This window comes from Euleptes europaea, chromosome 11, assembly GCF_029931775.1.
Source record: "Euleptes europaea isolate rEulEur1 chromosome 11, rEulEur1.hap1, whole genome shotgun sequence".
In the NCBI taxonomy this organism is placed as follows: domain Eukaryota; kingdom Metazoa; phylum Chordata; class Lepidosauria; order Squamata; family Sphaerodactylidae; genus Euleptes; species Euleptes europaea.
Genome location: NC_079322.1, coordinates 29,513,490 through 29,536,213, shown reverse-complemented (window position 1 = coordinate 29,536,213; position 22,724 = coordinate 29,513,490). Strand labels below are relative to the sequence as shown.

Here is a 22,724-nt window from a genome sequence, read left to right as displayed (position 1 = left end):
ATATATGTCTACATTTTGAAAGGGCGGCTTTTTTTTACATGTTGCTATTGTCTTTTATCTACCAGAAGCAAACCTAAAGTCAAAGGAAGGGCAAAGCAGCAGCAACATCTTAAGAGGAAGGAAACAAGATACCCATAAGTTTTGCAACAGCAAAAATATGCGAAGTCATTGTTCTAGGCATCAAGATTCAGGGCTGGATCTACATTATTATGTACATTTTTTTCTTTATGTATACGTATAAAATCAATGTTTATAATCAACAACTCTTTTAAATGACAGAATAAATTATGTTGACCTCTGTGAACTATCAATGACTAATTATACTTTTGCATAATTTTATCTATCTAAAATGTTTAAATATGCCCTCAACCCCTCTACACACATAAAAACCCAACCCAAGGAAAAGGTTTTTCAGCCTAGCATTTTCCAGGACATTTTCGTAAAATACAGAACACCTCACACTCCTTCACAGCCTGATAAAGTACAGCCCAAGAAAAGCTTTATCTGGTAATTATGCTGCTAGAAGCTAAAATGACTAAACTGAAACTACTGTACTTCAGTAACTGGAAAAGACTCACTAGAAAAGACAATAATGCTAGGAAACTTTCAAGACAGTATGAAAAGAGGAAGACACACCATGAGATGGATTGACTCAATAAAGAAGCCACGGTCTGTAAGGCTGTTAAAGAGAGGACATTTTGGAGGTCATTAATTCATAAGTCAGAAGTGACTTGATTAGGGTTGCCAACCTCCAGGTAATGAAGGAGAAAAAAGACACCTCTGTACTATTATCAGGAGGATGAGAAAACCAGTACAGGAGCAATGCTGCTAACAATGCCAATATATTATAGCTACATATACACTTTACAGTATGTGGTAATGAAACCACCAACAACACATACATTCAGTACAACAGTGGATGTACAAAATTTCCACAGCTCATTTGAATTCCATCTGGTAAGTATCAAATAAGTCCTTTAAAGTTTCTTTGAAACCTGATATCATGGATGTTGATATAGGATTGCATGCATTGCATCTTTTGTAAGTATTTGAACTATTTATTGTAACTTAATTATTGTTATTTATTGAAAGATATTTATTGGATTTTAAAGAGACTGCAGAATAGAAAAATTTGTATTTATTATGTTGTACAGGAAGAACTGATGAAGAACTGAGCCCTTGTGCTCCGAAACGATCGTATTCTCCTTGACTGTTCATCTTGCAGCATCTGTTTTGTGAAAAGACTAAGATAATTACTTTAAATGACTTATTTGATACTTACCAGATGGAATTCAAATGAGCTGTGGAAATTTTGTACATCCACTGTTGTACTGAATGTATGTGTTGTTGGTGGTTTCATTACCACATACTGTAAAGTGTATATGTAGCTATAATATATTGGCATTGTTAGCAGCATTGCTCCTGTACTGGTTTTCTCAACCTCCAGGTAATAGCAGAAGATCTCCTGTTATTACAACTGATCTCCAGCTGGGTTGCCAATTGCCAGGTAGTAGCAGGAGAGCTGCTAATTCAACTGATCTCCAGCCAATATAGAGATCAGATTACCTGGAGAAAAATGGCTGCTTTGGCCATTGGATTATGGCATTGAAGTCCCTCCCCTCCCCAAACCCTGCCCTCCTCAGGCTCCACCCCAAAAACCTCCCACTGGTGGCGAAGAGGGACCTGGCAACCCTAGTTCACCCCGAGAAAATGGCTGCTTTGGCAATTGGACTCTATGGCATTTAAGTCCCTCCCCTCCCAAACCCCACCCCCCTCAGGCTCCACCCCAAAAATCTCCCACCAATAGCAAAGAGGGACCTGGCAACCCTAGACTTGATGACACAGAACACACATGAAAAGGCCCTCCATTCCTGTCCCCCCCCCTTCCCAAGGTGTAAAATCAGACTCTTTGGGGAAGTCAAGCCTATCAGATGAGGAGCAGATCTACTTGTGGCCTTTGGCGAAGCCAAGCGGTGGGAGGGGGGCAAAAGAAGAGCCCGTCCTCTTCTCGGCCCCATTTCACTCCAGACTGTTATAAGCTGTTAACAGTCACCAGCCCCCAATACTCTTCTCCCCCATGAGTGTTTGGAACGCACCCTAAGCGCCCCCCCCCCCAAGTCTCATGTTCCCACAGCCTACCACAGCCACTTTCAACATGTGGTCCTTGAAAAGGGGGGGAGAGAGAGAAGGAATTGGAAGGTCCTGCAGGTGGAAGAGCAAAAGGGGCCTCAGCAGGGAGATTAGTGAGGCCAAGGAAGGTTACCTGGGGGTCTGTGTCTCCCACTACATAGAACTTGACATTTTTGAGCATCTCAGGAACGTACAGCTCCTCCTCCTCTTTGCTCACCATAGTCTTGCCTGACTAACAGCCACAGCTTTTGCCTAACCAAGGGCTGTGACTCCCCTCTGAGGCCCAGGGTCTCCTTCTCCCTCCCCTCTCACCACCTAGTAGCAGTCTAATTGGGGGAATGGGGCCACGCGCTACAGAACAAGCCATCTCTTCCGGGCAATTCAGCATCCCCCACCTCCTAGCGGCAGCCTAACTGGGGGACTGGGGCATGCACACTGCAGAATGTGCCCTCTCTTCTGAGCAACTGAGCTTCCCCTTCCTCCTAGCAGCAGCCTTATTGGGGGAACTGGGTGCGCGCACTGCAGTATGAGCCATCTCTTCGGAGCAATTGAGCCTTCCCCTCCTCCTAGTAGCAACCTAATTGGGGGAATGGGGCACGCACGCTGCAGAACAAGCCATCTGCTTCAATCCATTGAGCCTCCCCCACTTCCTGCCTTTGCCCCCTCTCTGCCCGCCACCATGGCATCTGCCTCCCTCCCCCGGCAAATCCGCCCCATCAAGATTTTCCTCCTTCACGGAACTCATCCTTAAATGTTCTTGCCTATTTAAACTTATGTGTCACTCAAAATAATAAAGTGGAAAATGTAAGTACTATTGCTCTTATGGTCCTAGATTAAAAATTATTGATTCCCTACTCCTCCACATGAGTGGCGGACGCTAATCTGGTAAACCAGGTTGGTTTCCCCACTCTTACACTTGAAGCCAGCTGGGTGACCTTGGGCTAGTCACAGCTCTCTTAGAGCTCTCTCAGCCCCACCTACCTCACCGGGTGTCTGTTGTGGGGAGGGGAAGGGAAGGTGATTGTAAGCCAATTTGAGTCTTCCTTGAGTGGCAGAGAAAGTCAGCATATAAAAACCAACTTTTCCTCTTCTTCTTATACCCTGCTTTTCTCTACCTTTAGGAGTCTCAAAGCAGCTTACAATTGCCTTCCCTTCCCCTCCCCACAACAGGCACCTTGTGAGGTAGGTGGGGCTGAGAGAGTTCTGAGAGAACTGTGACTAGCCCAGTGTCACCCAGGCTTCATGTGGAGGAGTAGGGAAACAACCCCAGTTCTCCACATTAGAGTCTGCCTCTCTTAACCACTACGCCACACTGGCTCTTAAAGCATTCAGAATACATGGAATCAGTTGTGGAAAAATAATAACCACTAGAGGACACTCTTCTACTCCTTAAAATCTCAGTGAAACATTATTCTTTCAACTGGGTTTCTTCTGCTCACATGCCTGCTGGGGGTTTCAGAAGTAACATGGGATTAAAAGCAGTGAGGATTTCTTTTCAAGTGTTTTTGCACTCTAGCTAACATAGATTTCAGTTTGGCACTAAATACTGTAGAAAAGCAAAGAAGATTGATAGTGATTCCTCATAACTTGAAAAGATGTTCATTTTTATTTTGTTAATGTTTAAAAGAAAATATTGATATAATTCACATATATAATAGAGACTCAACATTTTACAGTGGCTTGAAAAAGACACCGTCAACTTCCATTTCTATGTTTATTATTCCAAAACAAAATAAAATGTCCATTGCTAAACAAATGTATCTATACTAAAACCAGTCTAAGACAGTTGTTTCTAACTGGGTTGCCAACAGACCTAGAGAAAAATGTCCTTAATTAGCTGTTATTTACCAGGGGATACTATTTGCCTCCATGCTATGACAATCTTCAACTACCCATTTCTACCCATTCAGCCTCTATTAAAGGGACAGGAAGACACTTTTCTCCTGGCCTGCTAGCAACCCTATTTATAAAACCCAGATTTTTTTTTAACGACAAGAAATTCTATATGTATAATCAATAACCTACCCAAACAATTAGCCAACAACCGTGCTCATTGATTTGTGACTCACCAAACACCACCACACTTCAGTGTATTTACTTTTATGTATGTATTGGGAGAATTTAAACACCACCTTTCAGCCAGTGTTAGCACCCAAGGCCAAGTTTGACCATGGAAAACAGCAACGTGTGAGTGAGACCTCTCTACATCTTGGGAAAGAACAGCGACCTGGGAGTAAGCCCCACCGAGTCATTTCTATGTAAGCATTCTGAAAGAGTGGAGAATTAAGGAGGCGAGAATAGACAGATTATTTAAGGGAAGCTGTCTTTCTAGTCCGAAATCTGGCTACCTCCAATATCTAGAAACCACACAGAAAATTAGTTGCAAAAGTTATGATTTGAACAGGGTTGTAAACAGCCCTTCAGAAAAATGTCCTGTCCCTCTAATAAAGGCTTACTGGGTTGTTATTTACCAGAGGATATTCTTTACCTCCAAGCTCTGAAAAGCTTCAACAGCCCATTTCCATACGTGAAGCCTCTATTAAAAGGACTGGACTTTTTTCTCATGATTGTTGACAACCCTAATTGTGAATAATGAACTTCCGATAGAGTGTCTCCCTTTTACTCTATCTTTAATGTGCACGACAGACAGGAAATACAATACGTGCCACTTTTTCTTCGCCATGAAAGCAGAGAAGCTTTCAGTTCTTGAATGTCTGCCTGCCTGCCATGAAATTGTTAAAGCTTCAGGAACCCTGCTTGGAAAAGTGAACATCCTTTTTTCCTTAACTACCTCTAAAACAGTCACAAAATGAATTTCCAAGAAGCCAAACTCAATAGATGTTAAGCTTTAACTCTAGGCTTCAATTATCTAAACAATTTGCAGCCTCTCTCACACACGTTCTTGGAAATAATCCCAGTGAGTTCAAGGGGCCTCATTCCCAGGAAAGTGTGTCTAGGCCCACGGCCTTAAACTTTCTGATATAGCGATGCTGATCATTCAGAGGTGAAGCTGATTCCCTCACTGTTTCCTCTGAAGGAAAGGAGTAGAGTGTATAAAAAGACCACAGATGATTGATTTTGGCTTATGGCAGAACTGAGGAAGTAAAGCAAAAGCCATGTGGTGGTTGAAAGGACATAGCTGTTGCTTTTGGTGTTGCCTACTTATTGTGATAGCTTGTCTTAATCCTGGGGACTTCTCTAGGCATGTGTCAATAACTCAGTGGTTTCCAAACCAAGTGCTTAGTGGTTTAAAGCAATCTTATGTTACATCTTCTAGGAAAACCTTGTCTGAATTGTTGCCAAGCTTTTTACAGCCTGATGCTCTGCAATGCCAGGAAACTCAAATGGTGATAGTGGTCCACCGAGATCTGTTTGGGACAGGCTATCTGATCCAGGCAGATGATCTCAACCTTGGCCCGCATGGCTGCCGTCATACATCTACTGGTGCCTCTGATGACCTGGTGATGTTTGAAGTGGGGCTCCATGAATGTAGCAGTAAAGTACAGGTAATGTGGAGTTTGTGTGTAAATAAGATACAGCTTGATCTCCAATTGAAGCAATGTTGTGGAGATGATGGCTGGCTCAACGTTGGGGTCTTCTGAGCAAAAAGATGTCTGCTATTCTATTGCCTTTGCCAGTGCTTCATAGATCTCCACTGAACGTACGTTCTATTGTTCTTTTTGATTGACTTTATTTCCCCTCAGTGTTCAACTTCTAAATTAAAGATGCAAAGCAAGCTTATAAACAAAATGTTGCTACTCGATGCAATTGATGTTCTTTGCTTATGAACCTTGAAAAGCTAACCATAAGTGGCATTCATGGAGCAATGGACCTTTTCCTGGCTCACTCAAATACACTGTCACTATTATAATCACAGAAGAACAGCTTGTGCCAGCTGCTCCTAGAAGGTTTTTGTTCTTAAGAGCACATCTTGTCATGAACATATGAAAAAATGTATTCTTGGGGTCTTCTCACTCTGTCCAGCTTTTAGTGGTGAAGATTTGAGTATTTTCCCATGAAATAATAACCCTATCTCAGCTTCTTTGGAACATGATAACTGAATGCTCCGTTCTCCTACCTGTCATTAGCTTTTGCTTCTATTGCTGCAGATGCATGGCTTAAAAATCTGCTCTTACAGGATCTGCTCTTCTAACACTGGCTTAGATATAATCTGTACTTACAACTGATATGGTATATTTATCTGAGCAGATCCTGTAACTTGCATATGTGAAGCATACTTATGTAAAATTTCCCTAGATAAACTTAGTTAACCAACTGGGACTATTTGGTGGGGGCGGGGGAGCTTTCATGACTGTTGTAATAGGGTTGTTTAAAAGTCATTATTGGTACCCATTATTGGGTAGATATCAAACTGGAATCCTTGAAAGCCATTGCAAGCAGCCACAAGATACTAATGCAGTACAAAAAGAAGAGCAATTTTAAAACTAGATGTTGCTTCTGCTGCTCTTGTCCTCAGGCCATCTAACAAGAAGAGAGATTATGACTTTGAGCTTCCTAACTTTAGGGTGTCCCTTTTGCAGTCTTCCTAGGGCCAGCCGGAAATATTATATAATACTTCTTAATTGTAAAGCATTGCACATGGTACAAAATGAATTACCCAACTTGTATGTAACTTCAAACTGTTAACTATACCACATTTATGTGCCTCTGTGAGAACAGGAGACTAAGTCAGTCTACACTAACTGTAGGATCGCTCTGTTCTTCCAGGTAACCCCAGACTCCTTGATCTACCACACAAGCTTGTACTATAATCCCAGCCTTGCAGGCAACCCTGAAAGCATACAGGCCGCCTAAACTCCTGGACTGGACCTGGCAACCCGATATGCAGGCACACGACTACTGCTCCAGCCGTGCGCCCGCTCCAAACGCTACTGGATGGCTGCTGCGCGCTCCATTGAAACTGACACGGCCGCTCCTGCGAGCTCCGTGCAGCCAGCAGCTAGGAAACAGAAGCAAGGGCAACCTCCAGTGAACCTGAGAGACTCCATGTTCCTGTGCAAACTCTGTTCCAGCCGCAGCCATGTCGTGGAAAGCAGACAGTCACCTAGTCAGCGCCAACACCCCCCTTTCCCATTGCAACATCAGCAGCTTAATGGACAATCAGCAGCAATCCTGATATCAGCGATGAGTCGTTCCTCCAGCTATGCAGCAGCGTTCCCCAGACGTTTGCAGAGATCGCGCCTATTGTTCCAGAACGTTAATCACTTCAGCAGAGATCTCCCGGTTCCTCCCGGGTTGCAAAAGCCATTGGAATCAGAATAGATTTCCAAATTCTCACTACCCCACCCCGGCAGCCACAGATGAATCCTTTTGTCACCTGGGAATCTAGGAGGGGTAAATCCCCTCTCCCCGCCCCCAGAAAAACAGTATATCTGGGATGCCCCCAGCCCATAGTTTTACCTTAGGTCTTTCCTGGCATCTTTGCTGTTACTCTGTTAGTTTGGTTTTGCGCAGCCTGACCGCGCTCCCTCCCGCCTTGCTGGCCAAGTCTATGGGAACCCCTTGCCCCCACCTTTGCTCTTAATTTCTACTATCTTAGTCTACATGGACTTGGACAACTCCTCTTCAAGAATGGTAAATATTGCCCCATCAACTATCCCTGCCACGTTGGCATCTGTGCTTGTACTACTCTCTTTGCATTTCTTAGATTTCTCTGTATGTGTGTATGCATCACTGATTTGAAAGAAAACGACATAAACTCTCTTAATTCCCTTGTCTGTCTTGATTCTTAAGATCACAGTCAATGGGCTCTGGTATAGTTGGTTGATCTCGCTATAAAAATATTAAAGTTACCGATCTGCTTAGCTAATTCCCCATCCAAAGAGCATTTTGGCTAACAACCCCGTAATAGTGAGAAACAGCCCAGTTGAGATCCCTATTGAGTGCCATTACCCCAGGTAAGCAGTAACATCTAGGATATTATTCAGTTACTTGGTTTTGTTAATGAGACAATGAAATAGCAGGTCCCTGTCTTAGGAAAGAGAATGTGACCACTCATGCTATCAAGCCTACCTGGATTCCATTTAACTCAACTGTGTTGGCAGAGGATAAGCTGCTCTTCTCCTTGCGTCTGATGAATGGTAAAGTAAATTTCTAAAGCCTTAAGATGATAGCTGACAGGTGAACAGGAATGATGGAAATTCCTGTTTACTGTGGTTGGTTACAGATAACTGGAGTGCAGAGAGAGCTTCCATTGGATATCGGCTGGGTGACATTCTCCATTTTCAAGCGGATGCCTATGGTGGAAAGCATGTACCTCTGAGGCTATTTGTGGATAGCTATGTGGCTACACAAGAACCAGACAAAGACTCCAAAATATGCAATAACTGACTTTCATGGGTAAGATTAAAGAACACTGGCCTGGATTGCATAAAAGGGCTAAATTCTCAATCTGTGTGGTGGTGCCCTATGTACTATCAAGGGAGAGGGAAATAATAAGGTAGCTCAGGCTCCTACTGTCCCAAATAAGTGGGTGATCTGATAGCATTCAGCAGAAAAACTGATAGATTCACACAGGATTTCTAAGGTGATACATGGGGAGATGGCAAATATCCTAGTCTAGTCCTTTCCTAATGCTGGGTTATTGATCTGTTCGTGGCGGACTCCGTTGTAGTGGATCAAAAAAGATCAAGGATTCAGTCCTATGTACACTTGGTCCCATGCATGTCCAACAGAACTTGGTAGGGCTTGTTTTTGTTTGAACACACATAAGATTGAACTGAGTTTAAATGGGGGCCTTTTAAAAAAAGATACTGGAATAACGTGCTGCTTCAAAACTCTGCAACCATGATCTTTGGCTCTAGATGCCTGGTAGATGGGAGAATGTATGATGTAGCATCAGCTTTTAGAATGCCAAGATCCCAGCAGGAAACTCTCCGATTCACAATAGAAGCATTCAGATTTGCTGGAGACACAAAGAACACGGTGAGAGGATGCCTTTTATGCCACATAATCTCCTAAATACAGTAAAATGGCAGTCATGTCCACTACAATCTTGTTTAATTTTAATTCTTTTTCTAGATCTATATTACCTGCCATTTGAAAGTCACTGAGGCTGATGAAGAACCAGATCTCTTAAACAAAGCTTGTTCATTGTCCGCGGATGCGTAAATAATGTGAGCCGACACCAGAGCTGGGATAATAAAAGGGCCAACTTTATTTAATCATTCAATAGGGATCTGCAGCGCACAAAACCAAAATATCCCCAATAACTGACTGCAGTGCGGGCCATTGTGGGGATGCTGAAGAGTCAGGCCTCCTCTTGCTTTTGCATCCCCGCTCTAAGGGCGAGACCCACCCTGGCTCTGAGCTCCGAGCCGTCACATGTGGTACGGCTCCCGCTCTTCCTTGCCAAGCCTTTTTAGTGCTCGAGGGAGGTGTGCCGCGTCCAATCCACCCTAGCCGCGAGGTCTATAGGTAAAGGATAGCGGCACCCCTCAAGGAGTTCCTGTCCCAGTTCCCTGCCAGGCACCGAGGCCCCAGTCCTGGTTTGAGGGTTACTCCTTCATCTTCCCAAGTGATGCCTCAGGGTGCTCACCGGAGTTGTAAAATGAACCATGAAGCCACCTTTCTCCCGCACTGCTCCCGCATGCTACCTACCACTTTCAGAGCAGGGTAGGCGAAAAAACCCCTTCGGCTAGTTGCCAATGGTGCCTGGGGGGTAAAAAATTCCTACCCGGCCCCCAGACGGGCGACCAGCTTACGCCTACTCTGAAACACGGAGAGGGAGGGTGGGATGTCTGCTCCGTCCGCTTCCAAAAGAGGGAGGAAATTTCCACCCCGGCGCTCTTAAGCCCTTTCCCCCAGGCCCGCCCTCTTCCCCACGTCAGGCAAAGATGCAAGAGGACTGGCTCTCCTTTCGCGCCCGCAGACAAAATGCGCCCCTCCCCTCAATTCTTTGAATGTGGGGAGGGGGCGGTCTTGTCCGCGGATGCGTAAATAATGTGAGCCGACACCAGAGCTGGGATAATAAAAGGGCCAACTTTATTTAATCATTCAATAGGGATCTGCAGCGCACAAAACCAAAATATCCCCAATAACTGACTGCAGTGTGGGCCATTGTGGGGATGCTGAAGAGTCAGGCCTCCTCTTGCTTTTGCATCCCCGCTCTAAGGGCGAGACCCACCCTGGCTCTGAGCTCCGAGCCGTCACATGTGGTACGGCTCCCGCTCTTCCTTGCCAAGCCTTTTTAGTGCTCGAGGGAGGTGTGCCGCGTCCAATCCACCCTAGCCGCGAGGTCTATAGGTAAAGGATAGCGGCACCCCTCAAGGAGTTCCTGTCCCAGTTCCCTGCCAGGCACCGAGGCCCCAGTCCTGGTTTGAGGGTTACTCCTTCATCTTCCCAAGTGATGCCTCAGGGTGCTCACCGGAGTTGTAAAATGAACCATGAAGCCACCTTTCTCCCGCACTGCTCCCGCCACGGGGGCGGATCAGCCCAATGCTTGGTCCGCCCCCAGCCCCCACTTGCCCTCTAGGCTGCCAGGAGGCCCCGCTGCAGATCCCTCAAGAAGATGTCATAGCCTGCATCTGAAAGATGGACCCCATCAGGTCTGTATAGGTGTGGAAAGCAATGCTTGATTTCCGGATGCGCAATATGCAAGCCATCCCCCGAGACTACTGCACGCCGTATTTCACCATTCACCTTTGCCCGAGCCCTTTCCAGGTGCCCTGGGGCCAATGCGCCCTTCCAGACCCGTCTCTGGAGCATGTCTGACCAAACCAACCGTACGCCGGGCACCAGGGCCCTCAGGTGCTCAAAATCCGCCAGGGCTTGCAAAACAATAGACTTTCCAGGCCGCTTTCCCATGTCATTCTCGCCCAAGTGGATGACGATTACTTGAGGTGGGTGAGACGCCTGCTCCGTCCGCTTCCAAAAGAGGGAGGAAATTTCCACCCCGGCGCTCTTAAGCCCTTTCCCCCAGGCCCGCCCTCTTCCCCACGTCAGGCAAAGATGCAAGAGGACTGGCTCTCCTTTCGCGCCCGCAGACAAAATGCGCCCCTCCCCTCAATTCTTTGAATGTGGGGAGGGGGCGGTCTTCGACAAACATAGGAACATGTGAGTACTATGAATTGGGGTGTAATCAGGATGACAGGAAGATTCTGAAGGCATCTGATGACTTTTTAATGTAATATCAGCTAGCTTCCAGTAGAAGGCTCCAGGGACATCTGCAATTGCTGTGAAATGCAGAGCTGTCCTTCACCCAGAGGATGGCCCAGGGCAATCAACCCCAGCAATACTGCTTCACCAAGGCACAAGAAACTAATGTTTACTGGGCCAGGTATGTTCATGATCTTACTGCTGCCACAATGGGTTAGTTGGATAATTGAATAAGAACTCTAAGCAGCTAATAAAGGTAAAGGTAGTCCCCTGTGCAAGCACCGGGTCCTTCCTGACCCATGGGGTGATATCACATCCCAATGTTTACTAGGCAGACTTTACAGGGTGGTTTGTGATTGCCTTCCCCGGTCATCTACACTTTACTCCCAGAAAGCTGGGTGCTCATTTTACCAACCTCAGAAGGATGGAAGGCTGTATCAACCTTGAGCTGGCTACCCGAAAATGACTTCCATCAGGATCAAACTCAGGTCGTGAGCAGAGCTTAGACTGCAGTACTGCAGCTTACCCCTCTGCACCACGGGGTTCTTGCTAATGCAATTAAATTAAATTTTGAAGGAATCTCCCTGGATAATTTTATTTTTTAATTTTACAAAATGACACCCCACATTTCCACCCTCATAAGGGCCACCAAACAAGTGATGTTAAGTTATCTGACTTGCCCTGAAGGCACATGAGAAACTTGCATGAAATTCTTAAGTTGTTGCTCTTAAACGTAAGCCTTTAGTATATGCAACATCTGTGGAAACACACATCACCTAACACATAATCTGTCTTTGCTACAGATGAAAGGATTTAAAAAAATATTTTACCCCCTAGCTCTCATTGACTTCTCAAAAGAAGAAATGGTGAATGATCTTGTGGTGGGACCTCTCTCAATACTTGATGTTGATCAGGATCACCAAAAAGATCGAGAAGGAATACAAGTGCAAGAAGAAGGTAAACAACTATCTAAATGAAAGGGTCGTAGCTCTGGTAACTTACACTTTGACTAAAAAAAAATCAGATTAGTCTAGAGAACTTCAAAGGATTTCCTACCACTGAGAACCTGACTGATCCACCCAAACAAGAATAGCTTGTGGTCTAAAACCATTACTATAATGGAGAATAGTCTTGTGACTGTTTTAGTGTATTTGCAGAAATGGATTTTTATTTGCTCATTGACAAGCAGTCGGTGAGCCATAAAACAACTGCTCATCATGTGCATGCACCTCTGTACACAGTGAGGGGAAAAACTGCAGCTTTCATCAGAAATATTTACTCTGAACATACACACTTGCTGGTGTTCTATTCTCTGTGCATTTACAAGTACATGTTTCTATTTACCACCCCACTGTGGTTGCGCATAAAATATTTCTTAAGATGATAAATACCTTTGCTGCATAGTGTGAATTGGCCTTCTGGTGTATGAAGTTGTTGTGAAAAGAATCAAGAAGGTGTATGTATTGTCTTGAATCTAACAAAAAACCCCTCCATACTACAGCCCTCATCCCACTGGGCTTTTGTCCATGCAGGTTCCACGATCTTCACCTCCCCCCCACAAGCTTACTTTTTTGGGGGTGGTCAAATGGGACCTATCTTTTTTCACCAACAGAAAAGCTGGTTGGAGTCAGCCCTGTTAATCACTTCCTCTTGAACACAAGCATTCAAACAGGAAGAAGGCTGACAGGTGTAGCATTTGATACAGAGGCTGCAGCAAAAGCAATACCACGATACACCAGTGATACAGAATGGGTTGCATTTGTATGGGTGGGCTAGATTGCTCACCTAACACCAGCCTCCAGACCGCAAAGTAACAAAGGGCTCTATTAACCCCTCATTTTGAATCACTATTTATTCAAGTTGCATAGAAGGCTTGCCAACCTCTAATATCCATTGAACCTCTAAACGTATATTGAAAACATTGTCTGTATATGTACTCTTACCCTATAAAACCCTGTTGAGTAAGCCAGAAAATGGAAGAGTTAACACCTTGCGTTGTCACCTTTTATTTAAAGGCATCCCTACTGTGATAGAAGTGGAGGCTGACTCTGCAGTTGGTCCCCAGTTTATCCTCCAAGCAGATAAAGAATTAAGTGGGCCTCTAGACTTGGAAACTGTGACATCAAATGGTAGGTTTCTTCAGGAAAATCATCAATAGAGCCAGCGTAGTGGTGTGGTTAAGAGAGGTGGACTCTAATCTGGAGAACTGCATTTGATTCCCCACGCCTCCACATGAGCGGTGGACGCTAATCTGGTGAACTGGATTGGTTTCCCCACTCCTACACAAGAAGCCAGCTGGGTGACCTTGGGCTAGTTACAACTCTCTCAGCCCCACCTACCTCAAAGAGTGTCTGCAGTGGGGAGGGGAAGGGAAGGCGATTGTAAGCCGGTTTGATTCTCCCTTAAGTGGTAGAGAAAGTCGGCATATAAAAACCAACTCTTCTTCTTCAGTAAGAGAATGGTACAGGTCTCAAAATGGGGTGGCTGAAACTTCTGCTGCCTATTGGTATTAACTACTTTCACTACCTTGAGTTGACACCATAACTAGGGAAACGCCTGCAATACTACTCATTTCTGATCATACTCGGTGGATCGTTGCTCCTTAGCAGAGGTCCAAGGGAAATGTGAACCACAGGGGCTAAACTAACCATATGGACTAACTGTATGTAGCAAACATAAAATCCATAACTGACCATCATTTTCTGTTAATGTACCTCTTATGCATTTGTGTGCTTGCGTAATTTTGTACGTATTCCTCTCTTCTTACTCAGTCTCTTAATGCATATCAATTATTCCAGTCTCTCAATGGTGGCAAAGCTTATAAGTCTGTACAAGCAAGTTTTAATTTCTCTTATTGTACACATGATGCTAGATGTAGCATATGAAAATGATATTATGGCTGCCAAGATGAGTACTGATGCAGATGGGATTTCAGGTGACTTAGCAGTACTGATGGTGGCCAAGATGCCACTGCAAGATATGGACTCAAATGCAGCTAAAAGGGGGTGGTAAACTTGGATAGGAGATTCTGACTCTTGCCTTGAATATTCTTGCTTCCTCTTAGGTAAAGCATCTAAGAAGCAGTTTTCTCAGGAGAATTTATTGGCCATAGCAGCTGGAGTTCTGAAGCTTGTCTTACTTGAATATATCTCTTAGCCACTGCTCTCTTCCACTGCTTTATATGTATAACAATAAACAAAACTAACACTGAGAGGTTTTTTTTCTCTTTCTTATAGCTTACACAAGTTAGCAGGAAAAAAAGGGAAAAGAGTGGTTGGATTCAAAAAGGGGCGGAAAGTGGCAAAACATAATACAGGGAAAAGCACCCAATAACAACACAGATATTCAAATGAAACTCAATACGGTTGCACTAACTAAGCTAAACACATTACCCATGCTGTAGCTGGTTCCTCAGAGCCTGTGCAGAGTCCCTTGTGGGTAACAAGAAGTTGAAGGGGTCCTTAATCCCCTACCTAACTTACTGTGGATCCGGCTTCTACTGAAGACAAGGGGAAATCCCAGCTATCCTGATATTTATGCTAAAATGAAATTGGATCTAAGCCAACCACTTTTCTAAGAATGACAAATTGGTGTATAATTTAACTACTACTGTCTTTCAGCACAGTGAAAAGAAACCATATAATTAAATCTGATGCACTGATACTTTTTTTTTTTTTAAGGCTAGTGCTTATATGATGCAGCTACACCTACAGTTAGCATTTTGTCATAGGGCGGCTATAACTTTCCTTCTCCCTTACTCCTTGATTCATAAATCTTGGGCAGCATAATTCTAAATCTATCATTTAAGGGATATAAGGACTGAGCTAAATTTTGTCGCTGCCAGTGTAACCTTAGGATCACTGTCACTTAATAAATAGGGTATTAGCTCAGATACAAAGTTACTAGTCTGATCTGTTAGAAGAGGAATAATATATCTTGATCTTAGATCCTCATAAAAACAACATTCCAGGAGCCCATGTGCTAGACGATCAACAGAACCAGAAGAACACAGGCAGGTCATTTCCGAATATGGTAGATTCATGTATCTGCATTGCATAACCATAGGGTTAACATTCAATCTAGCAAGGAAGAAAAGCTCTTAAGAAATGGGGAGTTGTCAAGAAATAGGTATAAGCAGGCAAGCAACACTGGGGAGGAATTCCAAAAAACAGACAAGCAAACGCGACGAACACAAAACGATGTGCTAAAATCATATCTTTAATACACATTTTTATTTCAGAGAAGGCCTCTGATTTCCCAAGATTGCTTATCATATCCCGTGATATGCCCATCAATGACAATTTCTCATCAAAAATGTTTTGCCATGAGGGTCTATACGAGTCATGTCTCAAAAAAACTAGATATCCCTCAGTGCTAAAAAATATAGGCTATAACTAGTAGTGAAAGCAAGCATACACAGGGCAGGCCTCTATAAATCCCTTATCTAACCTTGTAATGTTTTCAGGGTTGAACTGTTCGTGGTCTCTGTAAACTGATTATGCAGAATTGGCAGCTCTGAAAAAAAAAACGTTGATGCTCTATGCTAGGCAAGTGTACAAAGAGGCAGCACGTGGCTCAAAATAATAAACATCAATATCAAAAAACCACAATTGTGTTTGTCTTACTGTCAAATGTATTGAAAATCACCAAAACAAATGAAAAGTGTGTCAAAACACACACACAATAGCCTCGCAGGGCTTAGCCTCGCAGGGCTTATAAAGCAGTGCCAATAGGCTGAAAATATAGGAAAGCCGAACAGCTAAACAAAAATAAAGCCTCCCAGGCTGAATATAAACCAAAAAAGATATGGTTATAAGCAATACACAACAATAGTGGTGGTTGTAAGCAATACACAACAATGGTGGTATTACAATCACAATAGTAACAAAACAAAACAACAATGGGGTCCAAGGTGGGTCCGTCGCAAAGACTCGTTTCGAATCTTCTTCAGGGTCGGCAAACCCAGGGTAGGCAAGGGTTATTCATCTGCTAAACTGGAGGATTAAAGTGTATGGTGTTTGAAAGGCATCTAGTTTCCTATTCCTTCATGGTAGTTGTCGCGTACTGAAAGCGTCTTGAACATTGCACAGGGGAAGATGTTTAACTCATTTAATAGACTGAGCCAAGTTCTTATTAAAAAGAGGTTCAGCATTCCTTATGGACTCATGTTAATGTGAATTTAACACAAGCATTATGGATATAGACTCAAAGCAGCTTACTAAACAGCATGTTTTGTCATGAACTCATACATATGCCTTTCAATGATCTAATTTCAGAACTAAGAACACAAATGTATGGGATCAGGCAACACTGACCTCCTGGATGCTGTCCACTCAATTTATTGAGTAATGTACCTTAGGCACATATGATCTGAGACATAACATTCATTCTAACGACAAGAACTTCTAGATGATACTAGCTCCTGATAGGTTGGAACTTCCATATTCTTATTACTGCCTAGCTGAACTGGTTCAAAACACCAAACCACGGTTTGGAGTTACATGCTGAGCCTCAGGTTAGCACCTGATCTCCTTCCCTAGTATTCTTCTGTGTTTCCTGGTTGTTTGCCATCGTTGAAACTGCAATTTGCTTGCTGACAATGATGAAAATGCAGAATGGCAGAAGAAGAGGAAATACACAAGCCTTTCTGAAGCATGCATATTTCTCTGCCTCATGGTGAATGGTTAACAGATAGTATTCATGGCCACTAGTAAAAATGGCTTTTAGTCATGATGCATCCCTATTCTCTCCAGGATCAGAGGAGCATGCCTATTATATTAGGTGCTGTGGAACACAGGCAGGACAATACTACTGCAGTCGTCTTGTTTGTGGGCTTCCTAGAGGCACATGGTTGGCCACTGTGTCAACAGACTGCTGGACTTTGGTCTGATCCAGTATGGCCTTTCTTATGTTCTTATAGGGTTAGATTCAAGTACAATGAATAGAGCACTTTGATTTCTCCATGTTCTGCTCATAGGGGCAAGAGGATGAAGTGGGGTTCTGCAGTGGGATGGGGGGCATAAGTAAAAGCTGCTCCCTCCTATACTAATGAACATGCCTTTCCATTGTTGGAAGAAATATTATGTCAGTAATACAGCATCTTTGGATCCCACAGACATCAGCTGTTGCTGACAGCAAAATATATGCAAACTTTCTGTAGTTTAGGTGAAGGTGGGTGGATAAGGAATCACACATCCCGAAAGGAATGCAGATGGTCCCAGACTGCAAATGAAAAGTTAGTTTTTCTTCAAATAGGTTACCGATATGGGAAGCAATGGAAGCCACATGTAAACCAAGACTTTTGGATAGTAACTGTTATAGATCAAAGGAAACAGTGACATGTTAACTGTTCACTTGAACCTGAAATTTTGGCAGGCTCCAGTTTCAAAGTGTTTTCCACCAAATTACCAAAGTCTGCATTTTGCCATCGTTATGCTGGCTGAACTGAAGGATCTGGAACTTGTCCGCTGAGTCATCATTCTGTGCCTGTTAACATCCGGCCATATTTTTTATGCAGCAGCATTGGAAAGAAAAGAAAACCTGAAACAATAGTGCTGGGAAATGATGACCCCAAAAAAGAAAAAGACAAATCCTCAGCGAGAAGCTTATTCTAGCGCTCATTTAACTCTTGATTTAACTGTTTCTCGATAGAAACAAGGCTATTAAGAAATCCTCAAAAGGCTAGGCCCACCCTAGCGTCTAACGGTATTTCCTATATATGTCTCTTTCCTGGACTGGTGCTCTAACAAAGCAAGAGCGGATTGCTGACAAAATCTCCTTCTCACTTCTTTCCATCCTGCTTCAGGAGTTACATTTTCTAAACCAATGCTTTATCTCCAGCCAGGGTTGGGTTTGTGGTATGGATACACCAGCTAGATAGATAGCACAGGACTGATACTTTTCCTGTTCTGACTCAAGTTCACCCACACTGTCACTTGGCTATGCTTGTCCTTCCCTCCCTTCAGCTTGTGCCCCGACAGCAACTACTCTTATCTATTTTAATTCTTTCTAAAAAAACAAAAAACAAAAACAAAACAACGATGATAAATACACATTTTTAGTATGATGTGGTTTTGTTGAAGGCAGAAATATTAAATGTTTATTCAATAAAATATTATTATTATACAAAAGGTATCATTTAATTATGCACAAGATCAATAGATAAAAGCAAAATTGCAGTTATAGTATTCAGTATTTAACACTTGATCCTTAATATTCTTAGTATTAGTCAATGGTTTTTCTTTATACTCAGAATGCATGTCAGAAATGGGCAGGCGATGGAATACTAGGGGTGGTAAGGTACGTGGAAATTTCAGCTTATCACGCTTAGGCACATACATGTTTTAATTATATATATAGATTCTTTCCCCAAAACTCCTGTATCCCATTTTCTTTTTTCTGTATCCCCATATATTAAAAACAAATAAAATTATATTTTAAAAATCTACTACAAATTACTAAATGTCTCCTCCACCCTGCTCATCATTACCTTAGCATCATTACAGAATTCAAAATACAGAAGTGCTTTAATGTGAGACTCTGATTGATTCATTGGAAGACAGATGTCTCGTCACACTGCATTTCCCCCTTTCTAGGGAATGTCAGCTTTATAACAGTTTTGTATGATTCAGCAGACACACAAATGGCTTTTTAGTCAGTATCCAGTTGTGGAATCTTCTAGCTCTTCTAGCCCAAAAACAAACCCAGGGCAGAATGTGTAAAGAAGTTACAAAACAATTATCATAGGCTGTTACCGCACTTGTATTCCCAGCAATGTATTAAGAGTTTGAAAATGTTATAAAAAATACTGTTCGCACTTTCTGTGTATTCCCAGCGATGTATTAAGAGTTTGAAAACGTTATAAAAAATACTGTTCGCACTTTCTATGTATTCCCACCGATGTATTAAGAGTTTGAAAACGTTATAAAAAATACTGTTCGCACTTTGTTTGGCCCCTTTAGCGGTGAAGACGTCTTCCAACCATTTATAAGCCGTGGTATCCAAAAACCCTTTTAAAGTGATGTTTTTTACATTTTCAAACTCTTAATACGTTGCTGGGAATACAAAGTGCGGTAACCCCCATAGTTTTAACCTGGACAGGAACTATTAAAGCACATTCTCTTGGCAACACAAGGTTATCATGGCTGAGAACGGAGTGTAAATCCGTGAACAGGGTCCCTCTCACTGACTGGCTACCAGAAAAAAAGTACCCGATAACAAAATACCCCATTATCAGGGGGCTGTGACAGTGTGCTTCATCTCTCTTTGTGGGGGGAAGTCTAAATACATTTAAACTGCTTTATCTATTGTTTGGTCTTGGCAGGGAACCCAAAGAATTAGTCCAGGGAAGGGGAGATAAACAATTATAACAATTTCCCAGACCTCACTAAAACTACAAATCCTAGGATTCCTGGGGGAAGGGAGAGACCTTGGGGGAAGAGAGTTATGAGTTTTCTGTCCATTAGAGATGACCTCGCTGCCAGCCCTCACAAATCCCAGGACTTCCCATTCCTCTGTTAACCCGATTCTTCCCTCTCCCCTGAGCTCAGCCCAGGTGAAATCTCCATGCATGAGGCAAAATGCAGGACACGCAAGCTTAGTTTCACTCTAGGGTTGCCAACTGCCAGGTAGTGTAGTAATGGCTCTAAAAAAAATTTACACGACAACAAGCACAGGGTACGGTTCTTATCTCATTCAATGGCTTCTAGTCCCTTAGGGCTTTGTACTGTTCATATGCTTGTAAATCCCACAGGCGCAGGAAGAAAAAGACTGGTGAGAAGTGGAGAGGAACGCCGTCCGGATGCTTCGCGTTTTCACTACCGGACAACGTTCCTCTCCACTTCTCGCCACTCTTTTTCTTCCTGTGCCTGTGGGATTTATAAGCATATGAACAGTACAAAGTCCTAAGGGAGTATAAGCCATTGAATGAGATAAAAACTGTACCCTGTGCTTGTTGTCGTATTGTTGTATTGTTTTTGTACTCATAGCAATTTGTAAGTTTCCTTTCGTTAGCTTCAACTTTTGTAGTCTTCACGTTGGCACTAAATTAACTTTTTCATAGAATACTTGTCTGTGTAAAAAAAATTTAGAGCCATTACTGCACTTTCCCTTTAGCTTGACTATTGTAGTATATGTGCGATTTCTGCTCCAACTGCCAGCTAGTAGCAGGAGATCTGCTAATTCAACTGATCTCCGGCCGATAGAGATCTGATCACCTGGAGAAAAATGGCCGCTTTGGCAATTGAACTCTGGCATTAAAGTCCCTCCCCTCCTCAAACCCCACCCTCCTCAGGCTCCGCCCCCCAAAAATCTCCTGCCAGTGGCGAAGACCTGGCAACCCTATTTCACTCACAGCCAATTACAAAGCAGCATGTCCAAAGGCAGGGATTCAAATTCTTCCTGCTTCCTGGGAGCGCTTTCTGAGCAGAAGAAAGGCTTTTTAATACTGAGGCTTGGCTTTCCCCCACCCCACCCACTTTCAGATTGCTCTGTTTTTTGTTCTTAAAAACATTTTTTTTTTAATGCAGCAATTGGGTTTGGGGGGATTTTCTCCCACTGTAAGCTCTACAAAGTAAGCCAATTACAAAGCAGCATTTAAAGGGGTGGGGACATGATTTGAGCTTGGAGACTGCTGGTGCATAGATTCCCAACAGGAAAGTGTGGGTCCAGCCAGCAACGAACTCCTCGGGTAAAACGACCATAGTGAGCTAAAATGGATACACAGCTGTCATGCAGGTATGGTGAGGCCTGGGCAAGAATCTGTTATCTAGCCTGTGAAAAAGGTGTATCACCGCCACAGATGGAGAACAATGAGGAGGGCTGTTCCTCCACTGTTGTATGCCAACTGGGTTTAAGACCATAATATGCTCTAGTGAAGCAGATTCTTGAGCCAAGCAACATTTCATGCTGGAGTTTCATTCTTGAATTTCCCAAAGCGTCCTTTGGTCCTAAAAAGCAGACATAAGGGAATTAACTGGGGACCAACTTCAGCCTCCTCATGAGTGGACAGATATGGATCCGGGCATAGTGCTGGTGAAGGGGAGGTTTACTCTTCGTATCTATGCTGTTCCCTGTTAAAAATGCCCCCCCCCCCGGAAGCTTTTAGCCCTGATAAGGGAGAAATACAGGCACTGTTTCCCCACCTATTGGAGCTTAAAGCAGATGTGGGGGCCTATTTCAGTGGTGGAAATGATGTGTAAAAGAAGAGTTAACTCCCTGGCACCACAGCCTAGGTCCTATTGCCCCCTCCCCCGGAACTCTAATGTCACCCATACTGTGGCTTTAGGGTTGCCAGGTCCCTCTTCGCCACCAGTGGGAGATTTTTGGGGGTGAAGCCTGAGGAGGGCAGGGTTTGGAGAGGGGAGGGACATCAATGCCATAGAGTCCAATTGCCAAAATGATCATTTTCTCCAGGTGAACTTATCTCTATCGGCTGGAGATCAGTTGTAATAGCAAGAGATCTCCTGCAACCACCTGGAGGTTGGCAACCCTATGGGGCTCCCATATATTATCCATCAGCAAACAACAGATTGTGCCTCTGTTCTTGAGCTGCAGTTGTCAGGGAAGTGGCACTTATTGTTTAAAAGGTGTCTTTTGATGCATGTCTGGGCTGTAACATAATAGTAAAGCACTAGTTGTTGCAGCATTATCTGATTAATTGTGGGCTTGAATGTCCTGAGGCACCAGCCCTTTTCTTCAAATGCACAGAGTGAACTGAGAAGAGGACACACACACAGTTGGCAACTCCGTTAGCAAGGTGAGAACTGAAGGTAACCAAATAGGCATTACTTGCTGGAGTGCTAAACATGTGATTACAATGCTTAGCCAAATGGGAGACAATTTACTTTTTGTAGTGAGCAACTCACCCTTAATCCTTATTCAAGGATCTGGGTAATTACCTTTTCCTTTGCTCAAATTTGTAATGGAGTTTCTGGAAACTATAAATGAATCAGCTGCCCTATCATGACAACAGTTCCATTAGAAGTCATGATTAATATAAGGAAGAGCCAACTCTGAGACAGGCTGATCTTTATTTTATTTTTTTGAGAAAAGCAATTAAGCTGGCCAATATATTCTTTATGCTTGTATATGATGTGCACGAACATAAGAACGGCCATGCTGGATCAGACCAAGGTCCATCAAGTCCAGCAGTCTGTTCACACAGTGGCCAACCAGGTGCTTCTAGGAAGCCCACAAACAAGACAACTGCAGGAGCATCGTCCTGCCTGTGTTCTACAGCACCCAAGATAATAGGCATGCATCATGACTAGTATCCATTTTTACTAGTAGCCATGAATAGCCCTCTCCTCCATGAACATGTCCACTCCCCTCGTAAAGCCTTCCAAAGTTGGTAGCCATCACCACATCCTGGGGCAGGGAGTTCGCAATTTGACCATGAGTTGTGTGAAGAAATATTCCTTTTATCTGTTTTGAATCTCTCACCCTCAATCTTCAGCAGATGACCCCACGTTCAAATA

The 22,724-nt window shown here is 43.4% G+C and overlaps 1 pseudogene; it reads left to right on the top strand.

Moving 5' to 3' along the window:
• The first annotated feature begins 4,300 nt into the window (after window positions 1-4,300).
• LOC130484160 (zona pellucida sperm-binding protein 3-like) lies at window positions 4,301-14,403 on the top strand (annotated as a pseudogene).
• Window positions 14,404-22,724: the final 8,321 nt, after the last annotated feature.